This window comes from Jaculus jaculus, chromosome 13, assembly GCF_020740685.1.
Source record: "Jaculus jaculus isolate mJacJac1 chromosome 13, mJacJac1.mat.Y.cur, whole genome shotgun sequence".
NCBI classification, from domain to species: domain Eukaryota; kingdom Metazoa; phylum Chordata; class Mammalia; order Rodentia; family Dipodidae; genus Jaculus; species Jaculus jaculus.
The window spans coordinates 91,130,584-91,150,251 of record NC_059114.1 but is presented as its reverse complement, the minus strand read 5'-3'; the positions used below and the strand labels follow the sequence as shown (position 1 = coordinate 91,150,251).

Here is a 19,668-nt window from a genome sequence, read left to right as displayed (position 1 = left end):
AGAACCCTAGCAGCTAGCTGATGAGTGGGCTGGCATGCTGGAGATGCACAGTATTTAAAATACCGAGCTAACTCTCCTGGATATTTTCTGACTATGGTCTGCACTGTTTCCAGAGCTTGCATGGTTGAGCCTGCAGCTGGGTGAGAAGGACTTCAGGTAGGTCCAAGTAACTGTTTACTCTGATTTACATGGGGAGCACCAAAGAGACCCAAAACAGCCATACAGGATAATGCCCCAAGCCACTTCACAGAAAATCTTCCCCATCGGGTTACTTCCACAGTACAGTAAGTGTTCTCTGAGCGCAGCATAATGTGCTCCGAGCCAGCCTTGCAAACCACTCTCCCATGGTTATAACATGAAACAGAACAGGTAGGGGAAAACCTTAACACAAAAAATTAAGAGAAGAGATCCTAAGTGCGATTTTTGGCTGAAAAGTTTCCACATCAATGAGAACAACTGTTAGAAGAAAGCATGGCCTCCATTTGCACAAAAACTCTGGGAGGGAACTGAGGCTTTCTCCCTTGGCTTCACTTTTGCAAAGAATAATGGGGAAAGTAAATGGTATCTACCCTAACGAGGCTAGGGGCATCTCAGGTTACCAGCAGGGGAAAATCCTGGCTTTCGTGAAAAGATGAAATGCCCAAAGCCCTCTCAGTCTGAAGGCAGCGTCCCATTGCCACGACAGTGCGCCATTGAACATTAAGGGTACCAGGACGGAAGGGCACAGTCGGCCATTGTCTCAGAGGCACTCCAGACGTCCTCATTCACTGCGAAGTAATTGAAAGAAACCATTTGTTTGCAGACTAAAATGGTTTGCTTCTGAAATTTGCTAAGGAATTGGTGCTGAGTTTTCAAAAAACTCAAGGCCAAGCTTCATTTCTCCAGCTTTCAACCTAAGACATTGTCCTTTTATTTATTTATTTTTTCCTAAAGAGTGAAAGCCTTCATGGAAATCAAAGCCTGTAGCTAAAAACTGACCCTTTCTGCCTGCACTGGGGCTGGAGGAGAGCTGAGACTAGCTCCTTTCTTATTTCTGAGAAACTGGTTCAAAGGTGAGGCCTAATGGAAATCTTCACAAGTTTATTTTCCTTGGTAGGCTTAATGAAAGTCTGAGAGCTTGACCCAGTAAGATGAAGATTATTATTCTCACTTGTTAAAGGAACCTCTGGAATTCTTTCCTTTAAAAATGATTATATGCAGATCAAAAGACAGTGCTTTGATATTTCATTAAAATACATACACATAAAAATACACATACATCCTTTATTTCTTCTGACAGTAAAGATCTAATAGCTAATTATTCATTTATTTGAGAGAGAAAGAGGTAGATGAGAGACAGAGAATGAGCACGCCAGGGCCTCCGACCAATGCAAATGAACTCCAGATCCATGCGCCACCTTGTGTATCTGGCTTACATGGGCCCTAGGAAATTGAGCCTGGGTCCTTTGGCTCTGTAGGCAAGTGCCTTAACCAGTAAGCCATCTTTCCACACCCTAATAGCTACTTTTTTGGATGAAGTGATCATTATGGCTATAATTAGTATGCAACTGATCAAAAATGTATAATGGGCCTGGAGAGAAGGCTTAGCAGTTAAGGCATTTGCCCTGCAAAAACAAAGGATCCTGGTTCAATACCACAGGACACACATAAGCCAGATGCACAAGGGGGGTGCATGCATCTGGAATTTGTTTGCAGTGGCTAGAGACCCTGGTGTGCCCATTCTCTCCCTCCTTCTCTCTCTCTCTCTCTCTCTCTCTCTCTCTGTGTGTGTGTGTGTGTGTCTGACTCTCTCAAATCAATAAATAAAAATATTTTTAAAAAGTATAATGTATAGAATTTTGATACGCAATATGAGACACAAAATAAAATTTACTGATAAGGCATCTTTCAGGAGGTTGATTATGGAGTTACATTTTTAACAAATCATTTATGTCCTTGAATGAATGGTATGCACCGTGAGAATGAGACAGGTTGGTAGTGATCCATATTTCTATTTTTGATTTTGATACATGCAAATTCTCTGACCCCTGTTCATATAAATATGCCGTGAGGCTCGGAGGGGTGAAAGGTCACTTGTTATTGGTGAAGAAGGTGCAAGAGGGCTGTGAGAAGAACTTGGGAAGGGCATTTGGGAAAGAATGGCCTGAGACCAGAGACCAGCGGGAGCACCACACCATGCTGGGATACCCACTGCGGCGGCCTGGGCTCCAGCTCCTGCAGCAGACCCCCGCGGCACCCTGGCCACACCGCCTGCAGCGCGGCTGTCTTTCGGCAGCATGACAGGACAACTAGGCTTTGAGCAAGTAGAAGCAATATGAGGTTGAAAGTCTGATCTCCCTTAGCAAGCTGAGAAAGGATCAACAGGAGAAAAAGAGACATTTGGGAAATCTGGCTGAAGAAAAGGGGACGAAAGCATTCAAAACCTTTGCAAGTTAATTGATGAATTAATTATTTTACATTTCCAAGGAATCATAACTGTGGGGAAAAATTTAAAGGTAATTGTGCCTTAAATGAGCTGCACAGCACAAGGCCGCGGAGAGAGCACAGTGGCTGCAGTGGCTGCCAGGTAGGCATTAGGACCTGAATTTTGTCCTCACCCATGCAATTCAGGGCCTTTATCAATTTAGCCATCTCCTGTGCCCCAAACTCCTTTATTCAAATCTCATTTTCTATAACCTGTATAAACCTTTTCAACTTTAGAGTAAATTGGTATGTGTTAGCTTGTACCTTGTATTTAAAATCCAATCCAAAGTACATCTTTGGAAAAGTAACGCCGACACTAGCAAAATGTGAGGCCAGCTAGGCCAACCTCGCTTCGGGCCTTCTCAGAAGTCACCCAGGGGCCCTGCTCCCTCCCCCGCCCTTGAGGATACAAGGAGGTAGACCCCTACCAATTGTAGAGCTCATGGGCATGCCATCTCACTGGTGCTAAAGCAGCTCTGCCCAGGGATGGCAGCTGAGCCAGCCTGTGAGCAAGCTCTGCCAGGCCTGAACCGTCATGGCCGTCCCTCAGAGCTCCGCATCCAGCCTTGGCTTGGGCTGTCCCACACGACCAGCGTGTGGTCCCTCTCAGTCCAGGTCTAGTTTCTAGCAATTCTGGAGGCTGGCACCTGGAGCCTAGGGGCACACTGTCCTGACGCCACTGTCCTCAGCTTTCAGAGGGCCACCCTCCCACCATGCTCATAGGACTTTCTGTGTCTCCTCTTCTTCCTGGGATGCCAACCAGGGGCAGCGGAGCGCAGGCTCCGCAACATGGGCTGCCATGAGGCCCAGCACAGGCTGGCTGCCCGGTGCCATGCTCCAAGTTCCCGCGCAGCCCCAAAGCTGCCTTTGTGTCCGGGCCTGTGAGCTGGTTTTCAATGAACCCCTCCTGGCTGGGGTTGTGGGGCCGCTTCCTGTCTTTTTCAGACCCCTTTGGAAACCTCCAACAAGCTCCTATTGACTGAGCTTGCTGGGCTGCATCTTCATCAGGCCCCTTGCGAGTGCTCACTACACAGGGTGACCGCATGAACATGTCACACTCAGGCCCTTCAGCTTAGCACACGGGACCCGATGACACACGCTCGGCGCAGGCTGAGGACTGAGGGGCGCCTTCCACACTGCCTGCCATGCTCTCCTTTTGAGTGAAGCAATAGTGCCAGACAAATGAACAGAAAACTCCTTTCCTTTCAAAAACCAAAAGTATATCATCATCAATGGTTTGTGGTAACTTGTACAGACAGGTCTAGTCTGTGTGTGTGTGTCTATGTGTACATGCATCTATATGTATATGTGTGTGGGGGTGAATGTTGACATATGCTGCGAATATGTGTCTGCACATGTTTTTGAGTATGTGTGTACACAAAGATACACACACACTGCTTTGCACACACAGTGTCGGTATCCCTAAAGGCTTCATTTACAATATGAACACAGTTGTCTATTACTTTCAATCTATTCATGGTAAGTTTACATCTGTTAGTGTTTCAGTCATCCTCAAAACAAAGGGCAGCGGATACATTGTGAGGCCCATACCGAAACAGGCCACTTTATCCAAAGCAGCCCACGCTTTGCATTTCCCTCTTTAATGCCAGAAGCACTTTACTACAGTTACAGATGTTAATTGCCACTTACTTTAATGGGCTCTTCTGATAGGACAGAGCCTGGATTGAAGCACAGCAGACATATTTATGAAGAGGAGGTAGGAAAAGAGTCCCATTGGCTTTGGGGAGGATGCAGCTTCTCCCATGTGCCTTCGTGGTGCTGGCTAAAAGTTTTGGGATCTAGGGCCTTTGAGGTGAGCTAAAGCCCTGTCCTCAGAGCGAGGACACATGAATCCAAGCAGAAGCCATGAAACAAAACTTTGGTTCTGAAATCAATGGGCAGGGTGGGAACGACCAGGGTTATTAAACAGAATCATGTGTGGCGGGCATGAGCAATAACTAAACTAGGGGTAATTCTAAATATTAAAGTTTTAGTTTACATCTGAGTAAAAGTCCACATGAACTTAAGCATTGCTATTTCCTAGTTGGTATTTTCACCTCATTTACCCAAATCAAATATTTCTCAGGATCTAAAACAGGGTCGGGCAGTGTGAAGAGCGAGTATTTGCTGAATAAAAAAGAACAAAAATATCTAAAACCATAAAGGTACTATTTCTAAAACAATATGAATAGATATTTAAGCTGTAGAATGTTATGGTATCTGGTTTTAAAAGCTGTTCCACATTCATTCTTTTAGCTGCGTCTTACAGCTACTGTAATTTTATATCAGGAGACAAAGACTTTACCTGTGGAAACCCATTTGACAAGTAACAAATGCGGCAGAAGCCGGTGATCCTCCAAGAAGGGGGCTTCCTATAAAGTAGAGGATGGCATGGCTTTGAAAGAAGTGAGGCCGAGGGCTCAGGGGACCGCTTTCCTCACTCTGCTCCTCTGCGGCTTCCGTCTGTTCCTCCGCGTGGCTTAGGATTCCGTCTGCAGGCAATGCCTGGGCAGCACCTAGCCGGCTCTTACCTTTTGATTGTGGCACATTAACTGCCTCTGTGCACATGCGTGTTTGCATGTGGAGAGTGTGCGTGCACACACATGCGTGTGTGGTGAAGGTGTGTGCACACGCTTGTGGAGGCCAGAGGCTGACTCTGGATGTCTTCCTCTTTTTTTTTTTTTTTTTTTTTTTGTTGTTGTTGTTGTTTTTTGAGGTAGGGTCTCACTCTGGTCCAAGCTGACCTGGAATTAACTCTGTAGTCTCATGGTGGCCTTGAACTCATGGCGATCCTCCTACCTCTGCCTCCCAAGTGCTGGGATTGAAGGTGTGCACCACCATGCCCGGCTGGATGTCTTCCTTAATTGCTTTCCATTTACTTACTAGCCAAGCCTCCAACTCGAATGAAGGGTTGTCTGGTTAGGCTGGTCTAGCTGATCAGCCTCCCGGAAATCCTCTAGCGCTGGCTCCAGAGGTCTGGGTGTGCAGGTGGGCTGCCACATCCACCTGTCACTAGCTTGTGTGGGGGCATCAGAGCTCCAGCCTCCCTGTGAGTACAGAAGCTTTTGTATGCTGTGTGCATGTGTCTGAAGTAATCACTTCACCCACTGAGCCATCTACCTGGCCTCTTGAACTATTTCCAAGTGTACATGTTCGTGGTGTGACAAACATTCACAATGTACAACACTCAAGTCCATCTCTAGCACAGTCTCCTCCTCCCAAACAGAAGGCTGGTGCTCATTAAACACAAACGCCCATTCTCCCCCAGCCCATGGTAACCACTAGTCTGCTTTCTCATATAAATTGACTCATGTGATATTTGTCCTCTTGTGTCTGCCTTCCTTCAACAAGCACATCTTTCAGGTCAATCCTTGTTGTACCCTGGTAGTACTTCATTCCTTTTTCAGACTGAATTAACAGTAATGAATTCCGAGGTAACTATCTTCTTCTTTATTGCGTTCACAGACCATATATTGTTTACTTTTTCATGGGTTAGGGGACATTTGAACTGTGTCAATTTTGGCCTGGCTTTGTTACTATAAGAAAAGGGAAGATTTTCAAAGAGACGCTGAAAGGAAAGGTTAAAAGAGTGATGAGATAAATGATCACTCAGACAGAATGCGTCCCACAACTCATTCATCAACACCACATGGCATTTCACTATTTCTTTATGGAGGAATGTAAGACTGAGAACATTGCGGATGATCATCGCTGCTCAACCATGTCTGGGAGAGGAGCTGGAAGGCTCCCAGGCTTGACTGGTGCTGGGGCTGGGACTTCTAACCTGGCTCATTCTCATGATCGGCAAGTTGGTTCCTCACCACGGGGCTGCTGGAATGTCCTTGAAATGCTGACCTTCTTTCCTAACTTCCCAAGCCACACACTTCCTCCTCCACTATCCCAATACCCACACAAGCTCACGCTAATCAATCGTAGCAAGGGTGATGCAGGTATAAGTGGAAGGTAGTACCACGGGGATCGTCTTGTGATCTTAAACTTCATTTCTGTGACTTTCATGCAGCATACTGGGTATTAGAAAAATTTCAGAAATGACTACGATTTTTGAATAGGGCAGCTTGAAAATATTCAGAATAAATGCTATAATTCAAGTCACTCATTTATAAAATATATTTCAACCAGTAGGTGTAGGCAAAGGAAGTGCACTCTTCATATTAGCTGGCATATATGAGCAGCTTCAACCAAGTTTACACCACTCACTTGTTAGAAAGGATTGCTGCTTCACTGTGTTGTATATTTTTTCCTATGCTCATGGGTGTGTGTGTGTTCATATGTGTGTAGCTGCATGTATGCACAATGGTGTGTGTGTGCGTGTGTGTGTTTGGGATCAAGCCTGTGGAGGCCAGGGCATTTTCAGGTGTCTTCCTCATTCGCTTTCTAGCTTACTCTCTGATACAGAGTCTGTTGGTGACCCTTGAGCTCATCCGCTCAGCTTCAGCTAGTTAGCCAGTGAGCTGTGGGCAGAGGCTGATGCAGCACTGGGAGAACAGGAGCACCCGGCACACCAGGCATTTCACGCCAGTCCTGGAGACTCAAACACGCAGCAAGAGCACCGCCCCTTTGATACAGCGCCACGTGTCTCGATATGGCGTTACGTCACTGGTCTGTAAACCTCTGTCTTCATTTCACTGACATGGTATCACTGATGTGAGCTTATTTCATGCCCACCCTTGCTGTGTCTTAGTGACTGGAAATGTTCTTGTGCGAAGTGGCCATTATCTGCTGGCATCCACAAAGCTTTTGAAATGTAACTGGTGTTCGAATACCAAAAATTATGTTGGGACCTACTGAACTATCTCAAAGTTGGGGGGTCACCCTACTATAACAAGATTTAGTATAAAAAAACTGCCTCGGGTAGACTGAGGCCCGTAGCAAGAGATTTCTTTTGAATATTCCAATTATCAAACAAGACTACATGGGCTTCACTAGAGCAGTGTGTCACCTCTAAAGGGCCCCAAGCCGGTGGACTATGCGGCAGGCTTCAGTATGGAAGCGTAAACAGAAGACCTAATGAAAGAGCAAGGCAAATGCGGGAATGTCTCTAGATAACTGAGAAGACAACAAAGAGGTGTGCACACTTTACTGTCCTTTCAGAGCACTTAGTGCATAAAACATTCTCTGTGGAAAGACAGCCCCTGGCCTCTCATACAATGCTTTCTCTTCCTCCTTCTCCAACCCGGTCCTTGCAGATGAAATATTGTATGAACTGTAACACACCATGCACAGTGAAATTTCACCCTGGTTCCTTTTCTTACTATGAAATGCTAATCGTATTTCTATCTATGTCAGCTCCTTCAAATTAATGAGCTCCATTAGCTAGAAAACTTCTCAAGAAGCAATGGGAATTCATTTCTATTAGTTAGTGACGGACAGTCAACTACAACCAGATTTGCAAGACAATAAATGTCTGGAATACTCTCTTTTGGTCCTTAATTAAATGTGCAACATCAGAAGGTGAGGAGAAGTGACTTATATCACAGAGGCAGACATGAGTTCTGGTTTGAACATAGTATGGTCAAGCGGGTTGCACATCTCTACTTGGCTTGTAATAAAAGAGGCTGGCTTTAGGAAAGATTAATTGAAATGTACTAGAGATGAAATAGCTTTTCCATCATAGGATAAGTGGGAAAGAAAAGGAGAAAAGTTCCTTAATTAGGAACTGGCCAATTTAGTTTTTAACATCCTGTCAACAATGGTAAATCAATAGTATAGGAAATTAATAGTTTCTGACTCCATGACCTTTATGTATATATTAACAGTGATATCTATGCAAATTTTATAGCTCTTGTCTCTGGACAAATATGTGGATTACCAATAAATAAATTTACGTTTACTTAAATAAATATATGTGCATATACATATGCATGGATGTATGTATAATTTATAAGTCCATAATCTGTTAGTTATATGCCACGTAGATTATTTGTGTGTATGTACATATACACATATGTATGCATATATACTCCCATACTATATCTCTGCACTATAAATATGAAATTGGTTTCAATTAGGAAATGACAAGTTCTCTGAGATTATATGTACACATATATGTATATAATTAAGTCTACATCTACTACAGCTTCTCTCAGAAAACAATCCTTGAGGAATAGCTGAGCAAAAGAGCTCCTTCTGTCACATGAATTTTCTTCATTTCTGTCTTCCTAAAGAAAATTCACATTTATGAGAACCAACCATTGGTAAAGGGCTAATGTCCCCCATTTTTATTATTTCATTAAGTCAGGACCCACAAATCCTTCCTCTGATTTGTGGTACATACTTTCTTTTGGTTCTTTCAAAACAACTTCTCAGAATTAAGTGAATGAGAGCACACAAAGTGGAAGAAAAATATAGGCACTGCCTCTTCCCCCATAACTCATGGCTGCCCCCACAATGCACATACTGCAGTCCCCATGGGGATGACCGGCATCCCCAACGAGGAGGGCCCCTTTAGAGGGGGCAGGGATGAGGGAAAGGCCAGTACCAACATGTGCGGTTTACATGCTGAGTGTGGGCATGACAACAATAAAAACAAAAAGAGATTAAGGAGAAGAAATGTCGGCATTGAAGTAGAGCATTTACACAGCTGAGCGTCACCTCTGGTTTTATGGTCTCACTCTCATGTGCCATGAGTGCTCATGATTTGTTTTCTCATCTTGTTGGTAGGACGCCAATTTTATTCCTTTTTGTGGGTCATCGTTTTACATTTGTTTCTTTGTGCATTTGTTTACAACAGGATCTCATGTAAGCTGGGCTTGCTGCCAACTTGCTATGCAGTCATGTTAGCCATGAACTTCCCATCCACCTGTCTATGCATCCTAAGGGCTAGGACTGTTGCTGTGTACCACCACACCCAACTTATGAGATGCCTGGAGCTGAACCTAGGGCTTTGTGCATGCCAGACAAGTGCTCTAACAGCTGAGTACTCCCTTTGTTCTTAAGCCTTCTGGTCATGTCTTTCATATATGGACAGAGACTTACTTCCATCTTCTCGGAAGCCTCTTTATTCTCATTTGCAGACATAGGAATGTGAATTGTCATATAATGGTTTAAAGACTGACTTCAATCACTATACCTCCAGCAGGAGAAGATCCGAATTCCATAGGTAACACACACATCATCTGTATGTCATATACAAGGTCACCGTGATAATAACTCTTGACTGCTCACTTGATTGGATATAGGAGTGCCTAGATTAACAAAACATACCCTGGGGCGTGCCTGTGAGGATGATTCCACACAGCAATGAGAGAGGAAATCCTGTCCTAAAGGAGGCCTAAATGGAACACAGGCAGAAGGAGGAAGAAGCTGCCCGGCACAGAGAAGGGTGCACCTGCTGCTGCTGCCATCGCGCATGCACACCAGACTCCTTCGGCCTTCCAAGGCTGACTCACAGCTGTGGCTCCACAGGGAGCTCCTGAGCCTTCAGCCTTAGGTTGCGGCTGCATCACTGGTCACTCTCTGGTCTCCATCATGTTGGACAGGGAAACTACAGGAGGAAAAGGCCCTTGTGGGACTATCTGATTATATGAGCCAATTAATAAATCCCCTTTTATAACTAAACTAACTATAACTGTGTATGATGTTGGCTCTTTTCCTCTGAAGAATCCTGACCAGTGCAGTCATTGTGAGATCATAGAAATTAATCAAAAAGCCAGAAGTAATGTGAATTACTAGCTACAGCTACACAACTAGAACATAATAATTTTGCAAAATAACTTTATTTAACCTGAGGAATTAATACACTATTTAAATTATGTGTGTTCACTGTACCTAACATTAGTGTCATGTTGAATTGCGATCAAAGGTGCTTGACATTTCCGAGTTCTGACATATCCATACACAAGACCTCTGACAATGGATGGCAGCACTGGATGTGGCTTCATTTTATGTAAATAGGATAAGAATTCATGACCATTTAACTTCTCAATTGTTTTAAGTCTGTAGAAAGATAATGTGGTCCTGGAACAGAGAAAAGAGTTGGCTTTAGGTAGAAAAAAATAAAAGAATGTTCTAGAAAGATACTTTTTAATAGATTATATGAGAGGTAAAAGTTAAGTGATCGAGGACATCTTATTTCTTGGCTTCATAATGGACACTGAACATAAGCCTTTCACAGTCACTCCAGATAGGATGAGTAGGAACACAGCAACCGAATGTATCGGTGTGTTCAGGAGAATCTTGGGGTAGAATAACCTACTAGCTTTTGCTCCTCTACGTTGTCTCTGTGGCTCTAGGTAACATGGATTTAGTTTTTGTTTGTTTTGTTTTTCCCCCAAACACTATAGTGATGTTTAGAATATATGTTGACCATTTCAGAGAGCTGGGCCTTGGGCCACACAAACCTTTCCTCATACCCGGTTGCCTGGTGAGAAGGTAGGCAGATCATTAGCCCTTTGCCAGGTCTGAACAATGTGCTCACATTCTGAACATGGGTAGAGTTTGTTTTAATCATGGGACAATGGCTGATGGGGCAAAGTGGTTGGGCCCATAAAGGCAATGTAAATGCCACAGAAGCATGAGGTAAGAGTCCCATCACCACAGCTAATCGGTTACCTGCCAAGGCTGCCAAGGCTCACTAGCTCACCACTCAGTGCACAAGGCATGACACAATTCAGTCGTGACTTCGTGACCATCAAGCCTCGTCACCCTTAGTCACACACTCTCATGGAGGCCCCACTGCCAGAGCTTGTTTTGGTGTAAATTGTGGGGGTTTAGTATTAGAAATGAATCTTTGCTTTAGAAATGCAATAGTTAATGCCTCCAAACAGTTCTGCAGGCAGGCAACTGTATTACAGACATAAAACAATCAATATTGGCACAGAAACGTACTACGTGAGTGTACTACTTTCCCTTGGAATGGTAACAGGAATGTTGAAAAACAAGGGTTTTGTAAGAGCAAGTACAAATGTTCTTGTGCGGTAGCCGTCCTTCCATATTCCATTTGTTGATTTTAGCCATGAGATGGAGGTCGCGGCAATCCCCGCCGCCTCTTCCCTGCGGGCCCAGGCCCTGGTTCTCATCCATACCCTAGCTCTCTCACACCCCTCCTAGCTCCCAATAGGAACTGCTCTGCGTTTCTGCTTTTGCCCTTCAAAAGGTCTCCTCATCTTTCCTCTGACTCCAGCCACCCTTTTCAGCTCAAACTGAGGTGCACGTGGGTGCAAGACAGGGGTTGCTGCAGTCATGAGGTGTGGGGGCAGGGAGGGAGACAACATGGCTAACAAGACCCCCTGAGCGAGGAAGCATCTCAAGGATGTGAGGGTCTGAGCCTCTTTCAGCCCTGAAGTGTCCTCATTTCTAGCCCACTTCATACACATGAGGGCCGAATGTGATCCAAGTTATACATTACTGAGAGCCTTTCTCCACCTCATTTGACACCTCCTCCACCACCGTCCTCTGTGAGGGGCACTTCCCCAAGGCCGGGTCAAGGCCTAATGAGACACCATGGCAGCTACCCGTCAGGTTGGTCTTGGCTTTCCGAGTGGACATGGGTTCCATGGATGGAATGTCTCAGTGAACGTGCAACATGAAGAAGGTGCTTGTTGGAGGTCCTTACACAGAGCACCCTGTTGCCACTGATATGTGAGGGTCCGTGTAAGGTTGGGCCATCATTCAGTTTTCAACTAACACTCACAATATGAACCAGGCAGCATTCATAATGCATGCACGCTGCAAAGTAAAACACAGCCAAGTCTGTCCATCTACCTATGCCTGGCGCCTCATTAACCAGTAAAACTGATCTCAATATACTCAAATCTCGCACAGTTAATCATATCCTGAGGAAATATTGTCAGCGTTAAAAGTAAAACGGTGGCTTAGGGGCTCCATGTGTACAAGTGCTGCTGTGCAGCTATGACAACCTGCATTAGGCTCTCCGGAACCCACATGGAGGCAGGCTCTGTCCTGTGGGCATATCAGGAATGCCAGCCGGTCTGTGGGGAGACGCCAGGACAGGAGAACCTCCAGAGGCTCACCAAGCAGCTAACGTGGTGAGTGCAGCCGTGAACAAGAGACCTAGTCTCAGACAAGGAGGGAAGCGAGGACCAGAACCCAAGGATACCCTCTGACCACCCCACATGCCATGGCCCACGTTCACCTGTGCACAATACACCTCCGACACTTTCACATGCACATATTTTATCTTTAATAAACCTTGTTTGAAGGTCATTTCTCAGTGTGTCTGTCACAGTGAACATTTGCAGCAGTAGTCCAGTAGTCAGTAGAACAGTATGCCCACCCCCAATTAATTTCAACTTTGAACCTTGTAACACAAGCTTCCTTAGAGGAGGTGTCCTTGAGGTTAGGGCGCTGATGCCAGCTACAGTGGGAGCCTGTCTCTCAAAAAGAGACTTCTCACCGTTCTGACAGAGCACCTGGCAGGAGAAACTTGGAACGAGACAATGGTGATGGATTCGACTACACATTGACCAGAGCTTCTTAGTAACACCTACCTCATGCTTTCTATTTAAACCTAAACCTCCTGTCTAAGCTCCAAAATGGACATGGGTCGTCACGAAATCTCTTTGATCCTCTTTCTAAGGTAGCCACATCAAGCAACTCTCCTTTCCCTGCCTTTTTATTTAAAAGTATGTACAAATAAAAATAAAATTTGTAAAAAAGCATAGTGCCTTTGAGATGTGACTAGGCTGAGGCCTCTGCTGGAAGAATAGTGCTGCTGGCGTTGGGATTTTCGACGTGTTCTTGCAGAACTGTGAGAGAACCAGTCTCTGGTGGCTTGAGGGTCACTAGTCTGTGATCATGTGTTGCGGTCACTACATGGTCTGAATGGGTGCGTGCCTTCTAAATCCATATACAGAAACCCTATCCCTAGAATGACTGTATTAAGAGGAGGCTTTGGGTGAGGGGAATGAGGACTCTAGGGTGGTTCCCTACACAGGATCAGGGCCCTTATAAGTTAGAAGAGGCTCCTGGGAGCTGCTTCCCTCACCTCTTTCACAAGAAAGGATACAGTGGGGTTGGGGGGGGGGGGCGGTGGCTTAGCAGTTAAATCATTTGTCTGCAAAGCCAAAGGACCCAGGTTCTATTCCCTGGGACCCACATAAGCCAGATGCACAAGGGAATGCACACGTCTAGAGTTCATCTGCAGTGGCTGGAGCCCTGGTGTGTCCATTCTCTCTCTCTTTCTTCTTTCCTCGCCCTGCCTCTCTTTCTCTCTATAAAATCAATAAATAAACCTTTTTTAAAAAAGGATATGGTGAGAGCTGGCATGATGGCACACACCTATAGTCCCAGGCCTTGAGAGGCAGAGATAGGAGGATTGATGTGAGTTTGAGGCCACCCTGAGACTATTCCAGGTCAGCCCAAGCTAGAGCAAGACCCTACCTTGAAAGACAAAACAAGAAAAGAAGGAAAGGATACAGTGAAAAGGGCGTGGTGTCCCAACTTTATAATCCTAGAACTTGGGAGGCTGAGGAATGAGAACCACTGTGACTTCAAGGCCAGCCCGGGTACAGAATGAGATCTAGGTCAGCCTGGGCTGGAGCAAGACCCCGGTTCACACGTTAAAAATAAATCAATGAAAGGACCATCATCAGGGTGCCCTGGCTGCCGCCACCTGCGTCCATACTTCCCAGGCTGAACCAGAAGTAAATTTCTGTCCTTTTTCCCAGACTGAACCAGAAGTAAATGTCTGTTGTTCATAAGTTACTTTGCACGTGGTGTTTTATTATGGTGGCACAAACAGACTGAGAGAGAGAAGCTCTAAGAACTTAGTATACAGTGGTCATCGTCAGTAAGAGGGAAATCGCAGACAAAGGCTGGCGCTGGCATTTTACCTGACTGAGTAAACAGAGACACTCAGAGAGGCCCCGTGCCCGCCCCGCCCCAGGCGCACGAGAGCGCAGGGTCCGCAGTGTGCCTCCCCTCTCCCTCCGTGCTCTTCCCATTCCTAGTGTTCTCTGCTCTTGCTCGCTTCCCTTCCCATCCCCGGGGGCAGGTCACCCCAGCCCTCTGCGCACGCACTCACCACAGCTGCCTCACTCGATGTCACCCGCACAGATTCCTTTCTAGCCCCGCACAAGTTTGAAAGCTTTCAGACAAGGATGCTGTGTTCCTGCCGTCACCGCACCGCACAGCTTACCAGAATCTGCCACCGACAAGGCCCCCAGAGCGTAGCAACGCCTTCAGATGGAACTGCAGGGAAGGTTCCTCACGAATGACACCTGCAGGGTCAACTTCTGGCTGTGCCTGGATAAACTTTGCTGAGGACAGAGTCAGCCTTTCAAATTTCACAGGGAACACAGAGCAGTGGGGAGAGTGGTTATATTGAATAACAAATTTAGGACTTAGAAAAGATGTCTGTAATGCCAAACAGTGGAATGACCTCAAAGGAGGGAACATAAAGCCCCTCAGATTGAATATAAAGTTTAAATGATTAAATAATGGATTCATTAAATAATTGAGTTACAGCTTTCAGAACCTTGTGCAAGTTATATACGATAAAAAGACTGGGCATCTGGTTTCATTGTACGGGTATCTATACTCGTGCCAGCAGTCACGTACTTAGAAATGTGAAAGTAGAAGTCAGTCACCTGGGCGCTGCTCCTAGCTCTGCATCTCAAGATTCTCAGGTTCCACATGTGTGTAAAGGACATCATAGTATCATGTCGTAGAGAGCTGGGCATTACCAGCTGAAATAATGAGTACACAAGCTTTAATTCCGAGCGCAAAGCATATTCCTTAGTTGTATCGTCACTGCAACTTACAGGCACTGCTATCGTCTTGCCCGCGATGTACACGCTGGCCCAACGTTGCCCTGATTGCCTTTCTACAAATAGTGGTGAAGTATGTGAGGGAAGACAAGGAGCCACACAAGGCAGCGAGCACAGGGCCCGTCCTTGGGGTGGGGCAGCCTGGAGTAGCTGTCTTCAAAGTCCACCTTTTAAAGAGACAACCGGCACATTCTCACGCTACTGCTATGATTGAAGACAGGGCCAGGTACTGAACTTACAAGAGATGAGGTTTAGTATTAAGATCAGTTGGTTTGAGCAGTTTGGATTAGTCCACCACTACAAAAACAAAACTGTGAAATGATTCAAGGGAGGGCAAGTGGCCGCCGCGGAGGGGACTGCGCAGCGCAGCAGTGGGCCTGTGACTGCGTGCTTCCAACTCCGAAGGTTTTACACTGCGCGTGGTGGATGCTCTGCCCATGACGCGTCCACTCAAGCGAGTGATGAGTGAGTACCAGGCTCCACAGAGAAACCGTGCAGGATGGCACACAAGGTGTGCTGTGGACACCCAGAAACACCACTCAAGTTATATCACAGTATAAATTACATAGGAATACTGTTTAAACTTTAAGACATAAAGCCATGCTTCAAACAAACCTTCACTTTCTTAAAAGAATTTTAAAACTGTTTACTTTCTGAACACCCAAATTACTATGTATTATGGCATTGTGATGCACGTTGATAAATAGTGAAAAATCAGAGAGAAAAGAAAGAAACCATTCTTAATGAGATTTTACTATTCAAACAAACCTCACAAACAATATTATTTGAAAAATAATAGCATGATACCCTAAATAAAGTAGCACTTTGTAATATCTCAAAGCAGCAAATAAAATAGAAATACACAGATAGTTCTTTAAAAGTGCCTATTTCTATATTATTGATCATTTCTGCAACTTAAAACCACACTAGGGAACACAAGTTTGATAGAGCCACTGAAAATGCATTAAAATGTGCCACTGTATGCATTTATTTCTCTGTCATGAATAACAAAAGCAATTTTATTATAAACCGCATTTATAAGTGAGATTTACTTTAGCATGCTTGAAAAATGCTTTGAAGGCAAGAAGCATCTTAAAAACGGACTAATCAAACATAAATTAATAATTCTATGGCTAGTAGAATCTGTATATTATGTCAGTAAATGATCTTCACCACACCATTTCCTCTTTTATACACAAAAATATTCATTGTACATTTTGTATACTTGGGTACGTTAAGTCTTGCTTTGTATCAGTATAGTTGTTTCATTAAACAAAATTTTAATATTTTATTTATGTTTATTTATTTGCAAGGAGAGATAGAGAATGAATATGAGTGCACCCACTAGAGCCTCCTGCCACTGCAAACAAATTCCAGACACATGTCCCACTTCATGCATATAGCTTTACATGGGCTGAGGTACTGAACCCAGAACATCAGGCTTTGTAAGCAAGTATCTTTAACTATTAAGCCATGTCTCCAGCCCCTCAAATTTTAAGTTTAGGATGCTATAAGGAGTTTATACTCTCAATATTATTGATACTTCTTGTATATTTAACTTGTATACAAATATTTAATTTATCATATATATGCACTTATATTTAACAGGCGCATGATGTGTATGTTCCATATCTCATATATTAATGACACAAAATTTGGTGTGACATCTAAACAATGTGTCAGAGCCATCAACAATCATTAGGTGGTACATATTTTGTATGGGAAAAATATAAATTACAAAAATGAAAAATTCTTAGAAAATGTGGCAATAAAGTTACTTTCATATGTATGAAATAATTTCATAGTGATTTCCAACTTTAAAAGGAAACTAGTCTTCCCATGTCTTCTGATAACAGATGCCTGTGTATTCTTGGTTTGAGTCAACAATTAAAAGTACACAGATCAAGGTTTTACCAGAATCCATGTGACTAAGCTGACTGCTAGTCAGAAAACTCCAGTCCTTCAGAAATCAACCTCCCTTACCAACATTTAGAGCAACTCCAAGGAAATTGTCTGGCAGTTTCAGGTACAATGAGCGAATTCAAGCTCTCTGACTTCCAGTCAGTACGTTCAAAGTCAATATCTGCTTGAGAACTTCTTATTGAATTATACTGTCTCTTTCACAGGGAAGATACTTGTCTGTGTGGTAGCTAATCTTAATTGCCAACTTGCTGGGGTTTTGAATCACTATGGAAACAGCCCATTGGGCTGTTTGTGGGAGTTTCTAGATTCCGTTCATTGAGGTGAGAATTCTTGCTCTAACTGTGGGTACATTCCATCAGCGGGGTTCCTGGACTGAGTAAAAGGAGCAGGAACCACGCACAAGCTTCCATCTGCGTCTCCTGACTGTGGGGACAATGTGATGAGCTGCCTCGCCCTCCAGCCACCATGACTCCACGTGTGAGAACCGATCCTTCCTCTCCCCAGAGGCTTTTGTTACATGTTTGTCACAGCAATGAGAAAAGAAACCAATGCAGTCTGTAACAGGATGCGCTTAGCATACGTTGAAAAGGAAACTAAATACAGCAAGGGCCATCCTCCGATACAGTGATCCTGTGTATAAGCCACTCCCAAAACACCCTTCTCCTCTTGCCCTGCGACGCAGGCATCCAGTGTGGCCCTCCACGTCAGACCAACATCTTTCCTTTTCTTTTTGGTAAAGGAACAAAAATACTCATGCCAACATGTGTTGTAATGTAGATTTAATATGTGCTTAAAATGTGGATGCTAAAAAAAGTGGATGCTAGCCTCTCATGCCATACATTTTTTTAAGGAACTAAATAGGGGATAAGTTTCCCCTCAAATGAAGGATTACAACAAAGATGTAAGTAAACAGACTTTGAAAGCTGTAATGTGCTTATAAATGTATGTCTGTAATGGGAAAGAGATTTGGGTCTGGTATTAAATGATAAATTTGGCTTTAATATACCCTCTAAAGAATATTATGTCTAACAATGTAAACAAGTCAAGAGGCTCAAAAAATGTGTATCAACAACCAAACATACATAGTTCTAAGCCCTAAAAGTTAAACAACTCAATTCTAGCATCAGATTTAAAAAAATGCAAGAAAATATAGAAAAAGCTATTTTTTAAAGGTATTATATTTTGGACTTGAATTCAACACACTTTTCTAGTACATAAGCACATTTTGGAATAGCCCTTTATTTTAGAAAACCTCCACATAGAATTTTATTTTATGCTTCATTCTGTATACTACAGACTCATTTATCTCTTTTGTATTAAGTCATAACAACATAGTTCCTATCCTTGATGTGATTCTGTTTGTTTTGTCTGTATGTCTGTGCTAAGGATGCTGAGTTTACACATAACAATATGCAGAATTCTTGAGAAGAATGATGAGCTTATAATTCATTTAGTACTAATTTACGTATAAATTTAACAGACACCAAAGGGTAGTAGCCAATATTCTTACTCATTCTACCATTTCTTATTGGTGATTCCTGTTTTTAGTTTATAGTCAGCACTCAATAAATGTAGGTGACATTATGCATTACTTGAAAAGGTAAGATCTGTGATTGCATACAGCAAAAAGGAAAACATCTATGAAAGTGACAGTGTGGAAAAAGGAAAAGGCATTCCATCTAATAAAATAAAATTCATTAAATACACAGTGTAATATACAAAAGCTAGGCTCCATCTAGAGAAATATAAATTTGGTTTCTTATTAAGCCAGTTTGTCCTGGTGTGAGAAGTTAAAGCCTTCGTGTTAGAGGCAGAACCCTCTTCCCACGCGGTGGCTCATGCCTGCCCTCTGGCTGAGACAGAAGCGCCAAGATTGAGGCCAGCCTGGGATATATATTGAGTTGTGGTCTAGCCTGTGCTATGAAGTGAGACCATGTCTGAAGTCGAATATATAATGGTTTAATACAAGTAATGATAATCCGTTTATATACATAAATTTTATTTGAGCATTTCTCTTTGTTTGCTGGGTATCTATTGCTATATATTCTTAGTTGGTTGTTAAGAAAAATTATTTCAAGTTCCAGAGAGACATAGTATTTTCTGAGGAACATTCTAAACATACATGAGAATACTCTGGAATCTAGGGCAGTCTCAGTAATGTCTGCAGACTGCTGGTGTGGATTCTGGAGAGCTGTGTGCTGCCTACTGCAGACGCAGGTGCCGCCAACCTCGGGTTCCAGCAGTGAGCACTTAGCACACTCCAACCCAGCCACGCAGATCACACCACAAACAGCACTTACCAAGGGCCCTCCAAGCACCTGTGCTTTGTGCTACCACGGCTATCGCCAAGCGAGCTACATAATAATCCCATTCTGCCTTTCATGTTTTTACAAATGATTTCTTTTCAAAAGAGGAACCATGCAAACTTGTCAATGCAGTACATAAGAAGCTGTGCTCTCTGTCAGTGAAAATTCCTGGAGATGAATTTCACCACTACAGTCGAGCCTTAAAGAAACATCGGAAACTTGATGTA

General features: G+C 43.8%; 1 protein-coding gene across 4 annotated transcripts in view; it reads right to left on the bottom strand.

Moving 5' to 3' along the window:
* The window catches only part of Ctnnd2 (catenin delta 2), a 954,874-nt gene that overhangs the window by 370,027 nt on the left and 565,179 nt on the right, over positions 1–19,668 (bottom strand). The window lies entirely within an intron of this gene.